The 19,610-nt window shown below is 31.7% G+C and overlaps 1 protein-coding gene across 1 annotated transcript in view; it reads right to left on the bottom strand.

Moving 5' to 3' along the window:
• Positions 1–11,921, bottom strand: part of LOC128162622 (polycomb group protein Psc-like) — a 42,363-nt gene extending 30,442 nt beyond the window's left edge. The window contains exon 1 of the mRNA XM_052825863.1: positions 11,788–11,921. The gene's annotated coding sequence lies outside the window, so the exon portion shown is untranslated. The remainder of the gene's footprint in view (positions 1–11,787) is intronic.
• Positions 11,922–19,610: the final 7,689 nt, after the last annotated feature.

The raw sequence follows: 19,610 nt of genomic DNA, 5'->3' as shown, positions 1-19,610 counted from the left end.
TTCGTATTCTTACAGTATCAGACACAAAGAAAGTAGGAAATTAAAGGTAAGTACTGAAATTCAAAGTTATTATACAAGTCCCAGAACTGTGCGTCTGAATAAGTAGTAGTATTAATTCCTATATATAGAAAAACCGTCATTATCATTATTGTAAGGTTATTCTATCATTATAGAATTTTCTTTAAAATCATGCATATTGGTTCTATCTGCAATTGACTCTAATGATTATCTTGCCACATGGTATATTGATATAAATACATTGTCATACTTAAACTATTTAAACCATGTCCCAAAATACCTATAATTTCTTCTAAATTAATCAAACGATCTGTGTTTAATTCTCTCCAGCACAAGAATACAACACAACCGCTTTTTAATACGCTAAATCATCATGGTGTCTTTCCCAATCGTAATTCTCCTCTTTAGAACACTTATTCGTTGCCAAGTATTTTGAGTATCCTTGGCAATGTTCCATATTGAGAGGTTGCAAAATTCATTACAAGTGGTTTTATGCATGCAGCATTTCCCACTGCTTTTTACTTCCTTGATTCGAGAAAAATAAAACTTTTTTTTCTCTTTTATTTATGATATGAATTCTGTAAAATCTGAAGTATTTTTACACGTTTAATTAAACACAGCTTACATTAATTTTTGGTGCACTGTACAATTGTAATTTGTGTGTATTTTTGATTAGATAAATTTTATATTGACATTCACGAAATAAATTCAGATATAATAACATCACAGAGCAATTTAGGGATAACCCAGCGGACATGTTCTTATCAAAAACGTTAAGTGTCATTGCTTCGTTCGTACTGACAACCCCCATCTGGTATCCTAGCATCATCAATTAAATGTCCATTCAAATTATCTCCCGGCATTCAGCAGTTAAAGTCCCCGGATGAACACGTGCTCGGAATATCGATATAAAGTGAGGCTGTAATTTATTGGGTTAAAGCCTTAGAAATACGGCGGTTGTAAGTGTGATGTTTGTTTATATTGTATATCATAATGCCCCAAACACCCAATTATTCGAATGGGTCATTGACCGCTCTCTGATATTGACTCTCTTTAGCTTGTTTACTTTAAAGTTTCTTAAGATACATTCAACTTTTACGCTACATTTGAATTCGACGTTGCGTCAAAAAATTTATGAACTATTCTACACTTAATTTTTAAAGTCTTAATTTAAAACAGCCGGTATATTGAATTTAACTTAATATGTATGTTACACAATCTTTTTATTTTTCGATTTTTGTAAAAGTATACTGATATTAGATAAAATGAAATATAATTCATTTGTTTGTCTACAAATTTTTACCTAAATAATTTAAAAGACATACATTTTAAAGTTGTTGCAGTTATTTTCATCTGTTCGATAAAAACCATTTTTCATATTGTACTTTAAATCATCCATAGGTTTATTATATGTTAATTAGCATTACACTTACATCTTTAAAAATACTTATATATTCAAAATTGATTTAAAGAAAAATTGGTGATTTGATAATCCTAAATGTAAAACATAAATTCCTTATCAAACAATAAATATACGACGCAATCGAACGTGTACGTTTTAAAAGTCTGAATTTATGGTCTAAAACCTAAACGTTAAGGACAACTTTACGAATTCCGAACTTGAGAGGCGGCCTTAAGATCAATGCAAATATTTACAAAACATTCTTTTCCTGCGAATTCCATTTCACAGTGTCCCTTAACTTTCCTGGTTTTTTTTTTCCAATTCTGATATACTATTCCTTCTCGATGTAAATTACGGGAACATATATATATATATATATATATATATATATATATATATATATATATATATATATATATATATATATATATATATATATATTTATATAAATGGGTTACTTTTTATACTATTTACACAGAGTTAGAGGTCAATACAATTGTCCAAATCAACTGAATTGCAATAGAGTTTATCTATTTACAAGCTTATTTACAAACAGATAAGATTATACGACAAACTGAAAGCTTACTGGGTTTGATATCGTTGACTTTATACTGTGTTTTTATTTTATTGTCAGTGGACATACGTATTGCAGATTTTTTAAGAAACTGAGCTTTCACGATGTGAGATAGTCGGAATAAACTTTTAATTTGCTTGTTTTGTTGCATTTAAATATTTAAAACTCTTAATTTAACGTGTATCCGTATTGTCAATAAAATTGAAATACTTCATTTCAGAATCAGATTCTGAACTAAATACATTACAAAACACCCATTTAAAATTTCAATGTGAAGATAAACATATATAAAGATATAAAGAATCATAAATTTTATTTTAATATAAGTGGGTTTAATTTATTACTTTTTATTTTCTATGCTAAAACAAAAGCGGAATTACTAACTATATTAATTACAATAAAAAGTACATTAACTTTTGCAATAAAAGTTCTCATTTCTTTGATGAAGCGTTAATATATAATTAAATTTTGTAAAATGAATCGGTTTTTAAATTGAATAACTTTGCAAGATGGGGGTCTTTCTATTATCATGTCTTAGTGAAGAAATATAATCTTTTCATACAGATCTTTATCAAATCTTAGTTTTTAAAATAATTTATTGCCCCTACATTTTCACGATTTGTGTTTACGAAGTTTTTTTTTCATCATCTATATAATTTTCAACATGTAAGAAACACAATGAAATTCATGATATCCAAAACATAAGTAGTAAGAGATTATTTATACGTTTCGGCTTTAATGAACAACCTTACATAAAATACGTAAATAGCAGTCAAGTAAAAAAAACCCACACTTAATTGTTTTCTCGATTTTATGCATAAATTATACATAAAAGTAAAAGTGCGAGAGACGAAAAAGAAAAATTTCAGTCAAGAAAGTACGTAAGGTACTAAACGACACCTAGAAGTAAAAAAAAAACACACAAGTTTCGCTGCCTCGCCATGACAGACGGATCTTATCAGATGATTCGTACAAAGCCCCCGTGTATTTATTGTGTTTCTCTCGTCCCTCGTTTCTTCACTTTATCGCTCTGAATAGTGTAATTTGTATAGTCTGAGCAAGTCGTTCTGGCGTCATGGCAAGGCACTTGAAACTAACAAGTTTTTTTTTTTCCTTTTGGAAGGAGCATGAAACTTACACGATTACCTGTGTGTTTTTTAAGTCTGTTTACGACTGTGACGATGTTAATAGGTGTAAAAACAAAATTCAGACCATTTCTTTTTTTTTTTTGGTTTAAAAAACAAAACCAAAACCATAAAAAAAAATTACCCAGAAGGTGGACATTGCTATAGAACAGAAGGCATGACCTAGTTTTATTAATGTTGTTTTATCTTATTCAGATGAAAATTATTCTACATTAAGGTAACATTACGATTTGGAGGGAAGGCTTATTGGTTTTGTAATGTGGGTTTTATACACTGTTCAAACTACAGTTTTCTCTCCATATAAGAGAATAAGACAACAACAGAATTGTTATCGATCATACTAATTTTTGACCTTTATAGGTCAAGTATACTTTTAACTAATCAAATCTACATTTATACTATTATTAGCAATGCTAATGAGATATTTTTTTTTCTCGGGGGAGGGGAGGTTCGAAAAAATGATTTCTCGAAGTAGTGCCAACTAAGACATAGTATTAAAATGTGTCAAATTTGGAAGGAATTTCAAACTTATGTTTCCCTTGATGTGGTTTTTTATGACCCATTGTCTTATGCTCCAAAGGTCACGTGATGACCCCAATGCTTGGTTGTCCCATGAACCACAATGCTCAACGAGGACATCTCATTTCATACGCTATGCTTTCAATGTTAAAACCTTTATTTTCAGGAACACTTTATGCAAATGATTTGAATATTCATGTGACATTTATTGTCTAAGATTAAACCAAAAAACACATAATTATACACATGTAAGAGGAGCATAAAGATATACTCCGTAGTCGTTGGTTCTATGACGTAACGGTATTGCAAGCTTCTGATCTTTGGAAGGAGAAGAAAAACCCGACTTCAATTATAGCTCTAGCGCTTACAGAAATTAACAAAAGAATGTGAAAATTCTTTCGATGGGGAAAAAACATGGCTTGAATTACATTTAAAAAACTAAATATATGAAATTTATGCTAATACCGGTATTTCTATGTGCCCTTGCGTTCATGTTTTTGGGGAACACATGAATTATTTTCTCCGTGACGATTCGGTGTCAAAGTTCAGATAAAATTAGGAACTCTTCCTTGTGTAAACGGAACGACGGTGCTGGTTCTAGATTTTACATCTCTGTTACGGAATTTATTGTCGTCGTATTACATTGTATAGAACAGTTCTTTGTTTCTTGGGTTTCTTTTGTTACACTGCGGGGTTAACTTTAAGCGGTGGATTAGAACGAAGTCGAAAAACAACGAAGCCTAACTGAATTTCTCGTGGAAAAAAAAACCCAAATAGAATTGTGTTAACTTGTAAAATATGATAATGTTTTATTATATATGTTTTATACAAATGTAATTAATTTCATCTTTAATTTCTTTCGTAAATGTAGGGGCATCTTTTGTACAATCGTAAAATCTCTCTCTCTCTCTCTCTCTCTCTCTCTCTCTCTCTCTCTCTCTTAAAATATCGCCAACTACCGATACTCTAAAAGTAATCATTGTCACAAGATTAATCATTTTAGTTAGACAATATATCGAGGTTCATTACGATTAAAACTTGTAATATCCGTAAAACAAGATAATTGCAATACAATTACGCTTTTTTCGGTTTTCATCAGATAAGAAATAAGAAATCAAATAAATATACATAAACATCGTAGAAAATATTGACTTTCGTAGATGTATGGCGGATCAGACCAGATCAAGTCCAGATGATTTTAAAATTTTCACAACAATTTCAAAACGAGGTTAAGCCCTAACAAGTTAAGAAATAGAGATTTAAAAAATATACTGAATAACATACATCAAAATGTACGGTTGTTGTAATAAAAAATAGTGGCACGAGTGTAATTTACGATAACAAATTGGATTTGACTACAGTACATGTACTTTGGAAACATTGATATTCGTGGGGGTAAATTTTCGTAGAATGCTTAAACTTTACGGGTTCGTTGAAACGTAATTGCGCGGTTTCTCGTATAAAAGCGTTAGGAAATGTGACTTTCCAACCCTAATTAATTAATTCGTGGAGGATGCTAATTCATGAATGAGAGGTACCCACGAATTCCACGAAAATTGAGCCACCGCGAAATCTAATGATTCCACAGTAACCCATCAGATAAATTCTTTCTCTAAAAAATCGATGATTCCTTCTTTTGCTATGAATCCTTTAGAGAATACTCAAAGAATATTAATGATTATTTATTTTCTGCTGTATACATAAAACGTATATTTACTATGAAACCTTTATTGGTAAATTCTTTGCCTCATCTTTTTAGCACTTACGTGTAATTTCTCCCCCATCCCAACAATCAAATTTGATTCTGTTCAAAAAATTGCCTACGAAAATGATGCTTTTCTTTTAAATAAAAAAGAATGTTACTGGAATATATACTTTTTTTTAAAGGACCCGTATCTTGTATCTGCAATTCTAATTAGGGCTTTTGAATAATTGTTATAATTATATAAGAATGAACTAGTTTTAGCTTTATTTTGATAATGTGTGAATGCACATGTTTTTTTTTTTATCGTTCTTACATTTCGAACTACTAATTATAGTCTTGAGCGCTTCTTCTTGAGAGATGAACACTTTACTTCAAATTAATCAAATAAAACTTTCGGATTGCTAACCTACATATGAATGTAAAGAATATACTTCAGTTATACGAACTCTTTTACTTGTCATAATTTGTCCATTGCCAATAGTAAACGCATGGGACAATGCAATTCTATGGACTCCATCTGAAGTTATTGCATTAATTTTAATCGATCAATTTTCTAATTCTTAAAATAATTACCTTTATGTTATTGTTTTTATGTATAAAAGACTGGTGGGGATTAGTTGATGAGAGAAAAAGTGATACAATGTACACGAAATCCTTTTTTACGATTAAGTTGATGTTTTCTCTGATATGTCGGTACAACTTTTTATTGTTGTCATATTATTAATTTAAAAACTACACTGGGTAGTTGTAAATACAAAATTAAATATTGTAATATGACAATCAACTTCGGATTTAAGCCCACCTAGTTAATTCAAAACTTACAATATGGTGTTGTGACGTAATTTCTTTCGAAATAAACATTAAAATTAAGCATAACCTTGTTGGTATTTCCTTTTATAATGTTGTTATCAAACAGCATTGCGCAATATGATAAATTGTCAGCTTTATTGCTTCACAGGTCATGAGTTCAAAACCCGCTGGGGCTTTTTACGCAATTTTTACATTTCAGAATATTTTGAAAATGTCTTTAATGGTCAAATATTACACAGATTGAGAATTTTTAAACAGTGAGTTAAGTATATTTTGAACATGATGCACTTTTCTTTATATCTCAAAATGTTTAACACCACTTGAAGTGATAGAAAGGTGAGAGTTGCAAGTATTTCTTCTGTTCTCGACACAATTTATCAAAACATGAATAAAACGAACGCTGCTGTGTCAATTATCGTCCGTGCAAATCTTGAAGAAGTAACAGTTCTCGAATTTTAGAACAGGCATCGGTTGGAAATGCTCGGAATAATAAATAAAACCTCTCGCTGTAGCTATTTGATCACGTACAGGGCGTCTCCTATCGTACATCGCCACTATAGTTCGGAGGTTCAGTCCAGTGTGTGTCAACAAGAACAAGTCAACAAACTCCTCCTATACCCTCAAGGGGGTTTCACTAAATAGAGAAAAATGTCCAAAAAAAATCGACTGCTTCCAAATATGCAGTTTAAAAAAGAAGAAATAAAAGAAAAAAGAAACAGTGATAAATCAGGTAAAGGTTAAATATCGAACAGGCAGTCTTATAATAAAAAAAAAAAAATAACGGATATAAAAAAAAGATTCTGAGATATTTCCAATGGATTACGTTTGGCTTTTCTGTGCCGTTCTAGTGAAGACCTTTTCATGGGGTGGTTTATATACGATTCGCTAGAACAAGACTGCTTTCCCATTTTTACACACGGCTTTTAATATAAAATCTCTGACATAAAATCAATGAGCCGGCAGAGATTAGCACTCGCATCCGAGGTTACCCGAGGACATGTCCGGGAATGAATCGATTTTCAGTTTCCGCTTCGACGTCGACGTTCGGCGCATGTGCACTGTGTCGTGTCAAGTCAAATTCTAAAGTTCTGCGTCGGCGGAAGTGGGTGTTGTGTATCCAGGGTTCTTTATAGATTATAGCATGCAGAATATAGATTAATGCATTCATTGAGCTCAGATAGACGCAGGGCACATGTTGATTGAAAATCGATACACGTTAATTTTTTTTTGGCCCAACTGCGTTATAACTTGGGGAGAAAATTAAACAACTCTGTAGTGTCAAAACGAATCTAAGGACAACCAAGTTTCAGGGGGAAAAGCGTTCGTTACGCGCTTTTCAAGGCTGGGTTTAATTAACTCTTTTGCATTAGGAAAAATCCCCTATGTACCGAGAGCTAAACCGAGAGAACAATGCAAAAACAATAACCTGCCAATGGAAAACGTTTCTAGCTTCCCCTAAGACACTCCAGGGAATCGAATTCCACGGGAAAAGAAACTTTTTTTTATGGCGGAAATATTGACATTTTCACATGATAAAACAAAACTTGACTCAATGTTTCGAAATGTAGAATTTAATTACCAATGTATTGCGTAACACTGCAACAGAAGATTTTTTTAGTCTAGCATTTCATTTTTTTTTAGTCTTACATTTCATTTTTCTTTTTATCATAATAGTAGTAAATGTTTTACAAGAGCAATTATATTGGTTAGTTTTACAAATTACTGAGAACTCTCAGATTCATGTCAGAGAATTCTGCCGGTGAAGAAATAATTTTTTTAATTTAGTGTTTTTCATAAAAAGAGATCCAATATTGAATGTCATTCTCGTAAATCCCAAAGATTATCCTAAATGTAATCGAGATCAAAAACAACATGATAAAAATCTCTGTACTGTAACAAAAAATGAAACCATTTGAATAAAATAACAATTCAGGAAATGGAAATTTTGTGGCTTTTAGTTCTTCTTGGTATTCTAATAAGAGAAATAAAAGAACAAATCATTGTCCCAGAGAGAGAGAGAGAGAGAGAGAGAGAGAGAGAGAGAGATAAAATAAATAAAGCATTGTCCCAGAGAGAGAGAGAGAGAGAGAGAGAGAGAGAGAGAGAGAGAGAGAGAGAGAGAGAGAGAATATCCCTTGGGATTCGTTTGGGATAACGTTAACGTTAATGTTATTTTCTGATTAACGATATTATAGAGTACATAATTTGCATAAACCAGTAAGGTTCATAGAATGTGTTTTACATGGTAAAGTTGATACGAATGTAAACGAATATATATATATATATATATATATATATATATATATATATATATATATATATATATATATATATATATATATATATATATATATATCACTCACGAGCGAAAATAATACTGGGCTGTACTCTTAAAAGAGCCTCAGTCTTCTAATCAAACCTCCCAATATATACAAGAGCACCCCCCCCCTTTGTTCTATTAAGACTATTTGTCATATTAATACAGAAAGTGTTTCGTTATACATCTGTTAATTGTAATTATTTTATTTTCAGTCATTACATGTTACCTTTTTTTTAATTTTAAAAAACAAAATCTTAAGTTCTACATAATTAACTCAGATTTAACTTTTTCACTTTCTATTTAACAATTCGCATATTTTTCTTGCTATTGGCGCGTGGACACGTGCATATCATGTGCGTTTTATTAACAAAAGACTATAAATTCATAATAACTGCATGCATGCACTCGATTTTACAAGTATTCGTAGTTTGGGGAAAACATGCATATAATTCCGTGTGTTCAAGGAACAAACAACCTATATATCTCGGTGAGAGGCGGAAGTTGAACTTGTCGGATGCATATCAAATAACGCAGTTCCTTGTTCATAAACATATCGACTGTCATCGGCATTCAATGTTACGTAATGCACACACGATGTCAATTCATCCTGTATATTTTTCAAGTTTACAATTTAAGTTGACACACAAACATGTAAAAAAAATTTTTTTTTTAAACTTGAAAGTTAAATATTATATATCGTATCCTTATGAGAATTCCTGCACAACTTGACTTTTTTTTCAAGCTAGCTGTATTGATTTTTTCGCGGGGCATAGTTTTGTTTTGTCATACTTTTAATATCTTACGTTATTTTGTGTTCAGAGTTTTTATTACAATACTATCCTAAAGATATTGAATGAATTATTACTCGGTAAGTAAGTCAACAGCTTAAAATGCAGTTATATTGAAGGTTGAATTTGTGACGAATAGCTCTTGTGGGCGTTAAACGGCGCGCGCTCACTTATGCATCTAATGCAAAAGGCACGTGCTCTCTCTCTCTCTCTCTCTCTCTCTCTCTCTCTCTCTCTCTCTCTCTCTCTCTCTCATACTTACTTACATGTATATACGCGTGTGCGTTCAAAGGTTATAATTTCAGGCTTAATATACACGTATATATGAAAAAAAAATACAATAAATAAGGGCAATTAATGATTTTAATAAGTAAATTTTTTCTAAAAAGTTCAATTAAGTAAACCCGTCCTTCCCCCCTACCCCCTATGACGTTGGGGAAGTTAAATGAAAATTGACCCCCCCCCCCTCTCCCGGACATTCCCACACCCTCCAAAAAAAGTCTATCACTGCAGTGATAAGGCACATATTGGGAAAATCCTGGAGAATCGTTAACAAAATCCTAGGAAAAATAAATCACTCTCTGCATTCTTTCGAACAGATAAACAGCCCATTAGAAAGAGAAAATTTGCACAGCTTAAAAATCCTTGCCAATTTCCTCGCACCAATTCAAAATAGCGAAAACCCAGCCGCGATCATCAACTTGCGACTTTGCAGCAAAATCTATTAAAAGATGCGCAGATATCGCGCTGGAAAAGACATCGTAAAATTGCAATGAAAACCCCCCCTTTTTAACCCTATATTATATTTTTCTCTCTTCCCGTTCAGTTTCTTCCTTGCTCGCCTGAAGACCACTGTGTCGACGCTCTGCTGTCGGAATTTTTATTCCAATATCTCAAATAAACGAAAATCGATTCAGAAAGCACCAGAGACTTGGTAATCATAAAGCACTGGCACCGAGAGAAGAAAAAAAATAATCGGCGGCTGCTTTACAATGAAAGGGCTTATATGCGGAATCCATGGATATTGAATACATAATCACGTAAAAACAAGTATAACCGTCAAATACAGATGTAAATCTTTGAAACATTAACTCTTTTGGGATGATTTCGCCATAAAATTTTCAAAGCCATCCTTTTTTCCTTCCAAGAGGCATTTTTTTTAAATTTTCCATAGCAATGATGTAATCTTTCTTTCTTTTTCAAAATTGAAACTTTCTAGTTCTTTCTCATATATTGAATTCTACAAAATATTTTTTTTTCAGAAAGAGAATGGCAGTTGTAGTAGCATGTGCAAGTTTGCCTTATTGAATAATAAGTATACGAAAGTGGGATCTAATGGACGGAAAAGAAATTATAAGTGATGTAATATCATACTCATATTTTCGGTTTTTCTATTACATGTGTAGGTGACCTAAGTGACTGGCTTGGACTATGATTGGCCAGATTTTTTTATACGCCTTATATTTTTTAAGAGCAAAGTAAGTAACTAAAAAGTTCGTATGTACTTACATCGCAAGAACAAGTTCATAACTTACTCCAGTTATAAGTGGCTTTTCCTAGGAAATGCGAGAAAAAATTATGTGTAACACGATTTTTTAATTTTCCGTTCTTAACTTATTAATAACCGTAAAATGAAAACTAAAGTTATATACCAGGCACTAGTAAATTTTCATTTGATTAATTAAGTATAACGCAATTAAAAGTATCCGCATATTTTTAAATTTCATTATATTCAACAGAAAGAAAAAAAAAAGGTTTTAATTGATCGATTTATTTTTGGTAAAGGAAAGATTTCCCTATTTTAAAAAAGAAATTAGCATGTGTATGTATTTTTCCATTACAAATCGTAGTACACACTTTTAATTCCGAGAGCTAGCGTAGAGATTAAATTATTTAGGTCGCATTCGGCACAGCATGCATTTCTCACCATGAATTGACATGCCATTATCTCAAACGCGTGTTTAAATTCCACGTCGAATGAGTCTCCCCCTTTATCGCAGGGAGAGAAAAACCTTTACACGTGTGTTGCATGTCTGTGATCTGATTACACGCTGGTGTGCAATCGACAGAAATAATCGGTGTGTCGGCCTGACCAACATTTTCTGTGTGCGTGTGTGTATTGAGTAAACTATCGTCTGCTCGGCGAGGGGGCGGAGCCTCGATATGGCAGCCTGCCAGCGAATTTACATATAGCTGATAAATTAATTACCAATTTACTTTCAACAGAATCGAGTAAAACTTTTCAATGAACGAAATTAATTTAAGGCAAATTTCATTGAAATAAATTTCGTAAAACTAAACTGATAGAACTATCTCTTGAATCAGACGAGAAAGAAATGACTGTGTAAATATGTTGGCCTTGTCACCGTCGGCCATGTTGGATCTAGTCGGCAAGTAAATATCTTTAATGTCGATGAATTTAGCATTCAATTTTCCAGGCTTAGAGATTGAATTCTACCAGATACTGTGAAAACAAAATTTTAAAACAAATCAGAAATTTACCTACCTTTAACAGTCACGAGTTCTCTGCGTGAATTCTCTCACAGTCTTTACACTTCTCTAGGGTTCTATATCGTCGGTACATGAAAAAAAAATCCGTCTGATAACTCAGTAGGGTCACGTGACTCCGAGTAATTTATAAGGTTTTTGCTTTGAGGGGCTGGTTGAATTCTCATTTTAGCTGAAGAGAATGTTGAAGCGTTGACATGGAGAATAGCAGCGATAGTTTTGAGCCTGAATTTTTTCTAATGAAAAATTAATTCGTATTATATGAAGTTTTCGTTGATTATTATTATTTTTTTTAATCTTTTAGTTTACAGAAAGAAATGACAGCCTTTTCACACACAATGGCCATTCATTCAATAGATCGGTGCAATGTTCTCGCATTTTCTCGTAAATTTTTAAACGAGCTACACATTACCCTTGTGAAAATGACAAAAGGTGTCATTAGATGTATAAACGTACATACTTGAAGACATGGCGGGTTAAAGCGAATTTGCGTTATAAACACGTGACGGAAATATGTTGCTAGACTCTCGGAAGGAACCCTTCAGTTTAGGCATGTAATTATTCCCCGTACCTGCTCTGCCTATATCAATTTTTAGATGAGAAAAAAAAAACCCACTGCTAAATATTAATTGCAAAAAATTTCTAACGATGATTACGAAAAAAAACTAATTAAGGATCAAAATTCAATTTCCGAAATTGTTGTCAAATATTATTAAAGGAAAGTTTAATTGATTTCTTAAAAAATTCTATTTATATATTTTCTATACTTTTTTGGGTCTAGCTCCAATAAATAGTTTACATGTATGTATTTGAGTGGGCCGGGTTGATTTCGTGGAACAAAAATGGGTTAATTGTTTAAAGCAATATGGGTTTTAACAAATTCGCACAAAGCCCCATTATATGGCCATTATGTCACACAACATACACATATACACAAATACACACATGCAAGGCCATGCTTGTCTGTCATTGTTGCAAATCTCATATATATATGTGTGCACCAGTAAACTTTATCAGTGTGCGTTTGAGAGAGAGAAAGAGAGAGAGAGAGAGAGAGAGAGAGAGAGAGAGAGAGAGAGAGAGAGATTCATGTTGTTTGTATATAAATTCTTTCTCTCTGTCTGCCATCGTATGGATCTTTTCTCCGAAACTTTGCAGCTTGATATCCATTACCAAGACGATATCTAGATATCATCTACAAACAATACCATTGATATTATCCTTGTTCTTTCTAGCATTTTAGACTCTAAGTCGCTGAAATTTTGAAATGTTTATTTATATCATATTTTATATTTCAATCATTTGTTCATTTCAATCACTTGAACAAATTATTGAAGGGGTTTTAATGGTATTAAGATAAATGACGTTTGTTGCTTCTACTTAATTGATAAATTAAAAAAAGAAGATCGAGCACCCGACTTTTAAGAGAATTTAATCGAACATTTACTACCTTGTAATTCAGAGTGGCTTTAACAAAATCTGAAGTTCGTTGTAGTAGAAAATGAAAATTGGTATTATTATAAATTACCTGTCATAAAAATATAAAAATAGTTTTGCTCTGTAGAGAACATAAATACGGTGTACTAAGTCTACATTTGAGTACAATATTTACTGAGTATTATACTAAATAAATTTCGTTTAACGTCTCTCTCTCTCTCTCTCTCTCTCTCTCTCTCTCTCTCTCTCTCTCTCTCATACAACTTTTACTTTCCATAAAATTCCCTCGAAATTCAAATCGACATCTACGCCATGAATCGTTACAAAAATAATTTCTATTGTAAGTTTAGCCAATTACATGTACAGATACCGTACAAATCCGAGAATTCTGATTTTTGTAGTAAGCATGCACCAGGCGAAGAAAAGTGGGGGGGGGGGGGTGACTTGAAAGAAGAAAGAAAAAAAATGTGAAAATAATTACACGTAGACAGGTAAGTCCAAACAAAATCGAGGGGATAAAGATCAGCCTGCTTTTGACACCTTTTGATTTATACTTATAAAACCTTCCTATGATTTTACATGCTCTCGCCGACAGATTCGCCACTCGTAACATGCATTAAGAAAGGCCCGCGGGGTCCGAAGGCCTTTTGCACACAGTTGTTGACATTGCGAGAGTGAAAGAGATTAGTCCCGTGTTCCAATAGATGACAACTCCATTTAATCGGGTATATACACTTCTACACCCATTCAAAAGCCTGGCCAAGGATTTTCCACAGTTCATTGCTTGGTAAGAGTATAAGAAGATTGGGGGGGGGGGGGTGGTTGTTATTTCATGTACAACTTGATTTTGGCCAAAAAAACTAGTTGAGATATAATACACATGAAATGCCAAAAAAACTACATGTAGTTGAGATATAATACACATGGAATTAAATAAATATTGTGTCTCTTAAATCTAAAGCCGTAATTAAAAAAATTATCAGATTGCGAATACGTTGTCATCTTGAATGAAATTTATTATTCTTAATGGTTGTTTTTTTTTTTTTCGTAGAAAATGATGATTCCATCGTATTAGTATTCCATTTAAAAAAAAAAACTTTGAAAAGTACGTCGCATTTACGATCCCTATTGGGTGACTTACAGGAGCCATAACTTTTCTGCGCTAAAATTTTTTGTTTACAAACTTTCGGTTTTTTGGGGGTTTTTTTCATATCTTGCAGCGTAAATGCTATTTTGCTTTGCACATTGTTCAAGATATTAAATACATACAGAAGTGAGAGAGAGAGAGAGAGAGAGAGAGAGAGAGAGAGAGAGAGAGAGAGAGAGAGAGAGAGAGAGATTAAGCCGTGCATTGTAGTATGCGGCAACAAGGCTGCTTATCTCAGTTTGCAAACACGTTGTTAGGGTATATATATAATATACCTTGGTTGAGGTCATTAGACCATTAAACCTCGATGAGGTTGACCCCAAAAACCACAAGCACAACCACCAACAGCCAAAGAGACTTGCCGCAAAAAAAAAGCATTCTATGTGTGATCTAATCTAGACACTGGTTCGGTGGAAATTATTTCCAAATGGATTCACATGAATGGGCCTTCATATCATGTTCACGTTGTGGCAACACGGGTTCTTGGTATTTGTTTACTGTTCTTCAATGAAATGCTTTTTAAACTCCGAATTCAAATTAATTTTTTTTTATACCAAAAATGAAGGATTTTTTTTCAGTCGTTTCATGATCTATTATTTGCCTTCTGCAATAGAAAAACCTACACCTGAGAAATGCGCCTACGTATGCAAATTATGATATACCAAAATTTAATCTTTTCAGACATCTTTTTTTTTCTAATTTATTGCCGAAACACTATCCTGATGCGATATGATACGACGAGAATAAAAACGTCCAATAAAATAGGGAAAATTATTATATGATATATGAGAGAGTTTTGCGAGTATAATTTTATTTTAAGTTTCTGTATTTAACAACAATGTTAAAACCATATAAAAAAAAAAAACCCCACGAAAAACAGCTGCTATTTGGATTATTTGTGGAGAAAAAAAAAGAAACCCACCCAAAATACACCAAGGACGACATTATCGTTTTCCATATCAAATATCTCAATGTGTTATATATAAATAATATTCATGAGGAAGAGTTATTCGACCTGATTTTATTATTCCTAATTACACCGATATACAATTGGAATTCCAATACTTCGCTCAAGGTGTAGACATCTGTTTAATTCTGCCATATTACTTGCATTGTTATTACTTTATTTGCAATAGAAATCAAAGTTATGCAAAACATTTCTTGAATTTAAAAACAGAATTCAAAAGACAGAAATTAGGAAGAATCTGCTTACCTGTATATGTTAACAAATTAAAAATTAATTGCAAGGGGAAAAAATCTCTATATACCAGTGCAATATTAACTTTCATAGAAATAATTGGAGATCCTATTTTTATATGGAACCTTGAGAAATAGTAATTAATCAAAATTTCTAGTTGCATTAAGACTATCACGTGGACACACCAATTGTCTTGTGAACAAAACGCACTTCCGTTTTGTTTGAAATAATGCTTCATGGTATTTCAGTATAATGTCAATGTGTCACACTATCATAAATATACGTTCTTATCATCCATGTATAGTTAATGAATTAAGAGGGATGGATGGATGTGGCCATTGTTGTACTTTATTAATCTCCTACATTAGAAGAGTGCTTTAAAAATATAAAGATAAAAATTACGAATTTCAAAAGGCTAAAATATTTGGAATTTTTCTTGATTCCAGAATAATTTATGGGTAAAAAAAAGAAGTTGTGAAAATATGTAACTTAAAGATCTTAACAGATCAATAGATCAATTGATTGATTATTCAGCATCCTTAAGATAACATTGTAGGTTAGAAATCTTTACGCGCCAAAAAGTGGAATGAGTCCAAAAATATGTTTATGTATCCTATTGTTTGAACTCCGTTCTCAATATCCCAAGACTGATATAAATCATTAGAAATACAAGATCAAAGCATTATTTTCATTATATGAATCACGTTTCGTTCATTTGCACTCCAAACGGAAGTGAGGCATAATCAATCTCAATGATCACAGATTAATAAAATTAATTTCAGTGACACAAGACTGTACAGTTTTTTTTTTAAAAATGTTGTCAACTTGGAGTGCATATACATGTTTCCAAGTTTCAAAAACAGCAAAACAATTTACAACGTATGGTGAAAATGAGAAAGAAGGAGAGAAAAAAAACCCGTTATTCTTTCGTGCATGCATACATTTTAAAAAAAAAAATAAAATCCCCTAAAGTCTCCAATTAAACTTTTCATAATAAACAATTTTCAGATAGATAATAATTTTTAATTATCTGAGACGATATATATATATATATATATATATAGAGAGAGAGAGAGAGAGAGAGAGAGAGAGAGAGAGAGAGAGAGAGAGAATTCAAAACAAAACAGAATAATAAGTTAATAGCGGATTTAAATCTACTATATCAAAAACTGATGTCCCCATATGATGTTCATATGATGCATTTTCGTAAGAACACGTGACTGTCTATATATATAAATTCATTGACAAATTATGAATAACTTCCTATCCTGAATAAAAAAAACATTGATCACCATTAATTACAAACCTGCTTAAAATTTTAAAGGTTTCATTTCATTGATAAATTTTAAAGCAAAAATGGAAATGTTACAAGTTCGCGACGAGCCAAACTTGACTTGAATATTTAATAAGATATTTATCTTTAAACAAATTCAATTCAATTCAATGGTTTATTGACATCACCATGTTGGCATACAGTCAAAATGAAATCAAATGACAGACAAAAGAAAATTGTAACATAAAGGCTACAGCATGCAAGACAGTTTTATACAATACTTCATAGTCCCTGAAACTGTTTTCTCTGCATAAAACATTTATCCAAGTAGATACAAAGACGTATTGTAGTATTATAATCACATGGATTAACAATTTCTTTTATGGGATCAATACCACAGTACAATTTATCATTGAAAATATCACAATAATGAAATCGAAGATTGTCATACACAGGACAGTAAAGTGCAAAATGTTTTTCATTTTCGACTAATAAAAAACAAATAATAAACAAATGGATTGAACCATTCTGTGTCATGGATTCAAATATTCATCATTGAGCATTTGACTTAATAAATTAAAAAAAAAATAGTAAAATTGTTTGTCATTTATCACAGAGTCGGTCAAGGTCAAAAAAGGAGGAGGAAAAATCAGATTATAGAACATAAAAAACAAAAGAAAACCATAAACAAACCCCCCCCCCCCCCCCCCCCCAAGCACCATAATCCCCCTTTTAAAAAAAAGCAAACCACAACTGCATTGCTTTTATTATTTATTACATGTATAATTCTTTATTTAATTCATACTCTTTTAGATACTATATTCTCCCTATATTCACTTCAGTATTGATCGTAATGAATTTTCTGTTGAAAAATATCTTCAAATTCTATTTAACCCTCCCTAAGAATTTGAACGGACATTATTGTGATATGGGAAAACATTTAAATATGAAAACTGTAATCTTTTTTTCTCTGCTTAATCATAGTTCATAGCATAAAAATCACATGATTATAAAAAAGTAAGGTTAAACTAATGGCTAATTTATTGACCACATAACATCTTTCATGAAAGGATTTTGTTTCTTTTATTCTCGGTCCTCTACAGCTCAAAACTTTTATCAAAATCGGCAATGGATAGTTATAATTAAGACATTTAGATGATATGCACTTCTCAATTTGACAGTTACAATTTATACATTGCTGATTAATTACGTTAGTCATGACCATACAAATTTTGCTTTGTTCGTTAGCTGGCAATAAATAATTTTAATGTTCATAAATGAATAATTCTTATCCATCTTTATCTTTTTTTGCAGCTCATTTTTCAAACTTGAAAAATCGTTAAAAAATTGATTAAGCTTTTAGGGTGTTTTTTTTTCATCATAAACTATAAGATGAAAAATCAGGGGAAAAGCCCACTCTACATTTAAGATGTTATTTTAAGAATATATTTTTAAACGAATTTTTATATCACTTTAATAATTCTTGCAAAGTTGGGGTATTATTCTTAATGGACAAAGTAAGAATCAGTATTTATTACTGAAAGAATTCAGGAGTTATCTGACTCATATAATTAAGCGCATCGTTAGTACATGTATCAATTATAGAATTTATAAACATGTTTATGATAAAAATGTTTATGTTACCATCATAAAAAAAGATATACAAAATTCGAAACATCATGTTCGTTTTCATATGCCCATTCCTATTCTTCTACGAGGTTCCCAAATAACACCGTTGAAAGAAATGTATCAATTATATAACGTGACTGTATGCAACTATTCTAGTTATTTTAAAATTTTCACACTATCTAAATAATGAAACATATTCATATATATATATAGGGATTGTTCCTATAATATTCATTTGATAAATGAACAAATTGTACATATTTGTAATTTCAGCATCGCTTTTGCAATGTCAATCTTTTTTTTGCGTTAACCATTATCTATATCTATAGTAGATTATGTGAATACATTCTTCTTTTATATGTCTTCAAGTTGTCTAACAAACAAAAATAATCAACCAAATTTATGCTTGATAAATAACATCAAGCCTCACTATCCATGTAACTACCACTGACCCGCATTTTTTTTTGTCTTTGTTTTTTTAATTGATGATAGTTACAAAGGAATTGGAACATTCCACAAAAATGTATAACTTTTGCCTGGTTTCCAAATCGGATTGATTTTTTTTTTTCAATAAAAATATGTTGAACAGGATAATTAATCTCAGCCAGGTGATATCGATCCAGTAATACCTCTACATTCCACAAGTAAAGCGCTTATCGCTAGCGTAGTTGAGTGTATTCTACATTTGTAAAAAAGCGATTGCCGGAGATATACCGAAGCAAAATGGAATCTAGCGTACTGGATGGTCCTGCACATTTTATAAGTATCATGTATACTCACCCTCTTTAGACGAAGGGCTCTGTATAAGATATAAGAATATGTTAAAAATTTTACAACTATTAAAGTATTTGGAATTTGGGTTTTTTTTATATTCAAAGATAGTTTATGGCCAAAAAAATAACATTTGAAAGTTAAGGGCAGATCTGAAAAGTAATTTGTTGTTCACTCTTCACAGCCTTCTTAAGAAATTACAAAACAACCACAATTATTATCTAGAAAAATGTTTGCACATATTTCCCTAAGGACACAAATATCTACAAATACTTCAACAAAAGAAATGAAAAGTATTGAAAAAAATCTTTAACGCTTATTCCGATAAAGGACGAGCTTTAGGGTCCTGAACAAAATAAAATGCAC

This window comes from Crassostrea angulata, chromosome 9 (genome assembly GCF_025612915.1).
Source record: "Crassostrea angulata isolate pt1a10 chromosome 9, ASM2561291v2, whole genome shotgun sequence".
In the NCBI taxonomy this organism is placed as follows: Eukaryota; Metazoa; Mollusca; class Bivalvia; order Ostreida; family Ostreidae; genus Magallana; species Magallana angulata.
This window is presented reverse-complemented; position numbering and strand designations above follow the sequence as displayed.